The sequence below is a fragment of the Poecilia reticulata genome, linkage group LG13 (genome assembly GCF_000633615.1).
Source record: "Poecilia reticulata strain Guanapo linkage group LG13, Guppy_female_1.0+MT, whole genome shotgun sequence".
In the NCBI taxonomy this organism is placed as follows: domain Eukaryota; kingdom Metazoa; phylum Chordata; class Actinopteri; order Cyprinodontiformes; family Poeciliidae; genus Poecilia; species Poecilia reticulata.
This window is the reverse complement of record NC_024343.1, coordinates 32,491,517-32,492,273: the sequence shown is the minus strand read 5'-3', so window position 1 is coordinate 32,492,273 and position 757 is coordinate 32,491,517.

Sequence of the window (757 nt, the reverse complement as noted above, 5' to 3'; positions counted from 1 at the left end):
CAAAGCCTGGATCCCCTCAGGGGAGGGAAACAGATCGGAGTCATCAGGCGGGTAGCACCTGCGCTTTGTTTTTCTTTTTTAACCCTCCAGCCTGTAGGAACTACTTAAAGCCCCATTTACCCCCGTCATGTGGGGCAGGGCCCACATCCCTGTCGTACTGGGTAAATGGGGACAAAAGCATCAAAGAGCCGGAGGGCAGAGGAAGAACAGGTCACAACTTGGTGCAGGGGGCCCGGCCTGTTCGCTGCACAACGCCGCGCCGAAAGCAAACAGAAGCTCATGGATTTGATTACTGACACCGATCGGGTCCAAATTAAACCGGGGGATTCATGTAAAAACAGCAGGGCGAAGCAGATCAGCGGGGCAGAAGAGACGGAGCAAGTCTTTTCTGAAACGGTGGTCTAATCTGACCCGTGATTCACACACTGAACCTGTCGGCACTCGCCCCGCGTCTCAGCGACCGGCGATCCGCAGCGAACACATTCCTCCGATCCACAGAGAGACGAGGAGCAGAAACCCGAAAGAGACGGCAGGTAGTTCAGCACGGAGGGACGGGAGGCGACGGGGCAGATGGGTAAAAAGAGGGCGAACGGGTAAAAAGAGGGCAAACGGGTAAAAGGAGGGCAAATGGGTAAAAGGAGGGCAAATGGGTAAAAGGAGGGCAAATGGGTAAAAGGAGGGAAAATGGGTAAAAGCAGGGCAAATGGGTAAAAGGAGGGCAAATGGGTAAAAGGAGGGCAAACGGGTAAAAGGAGGG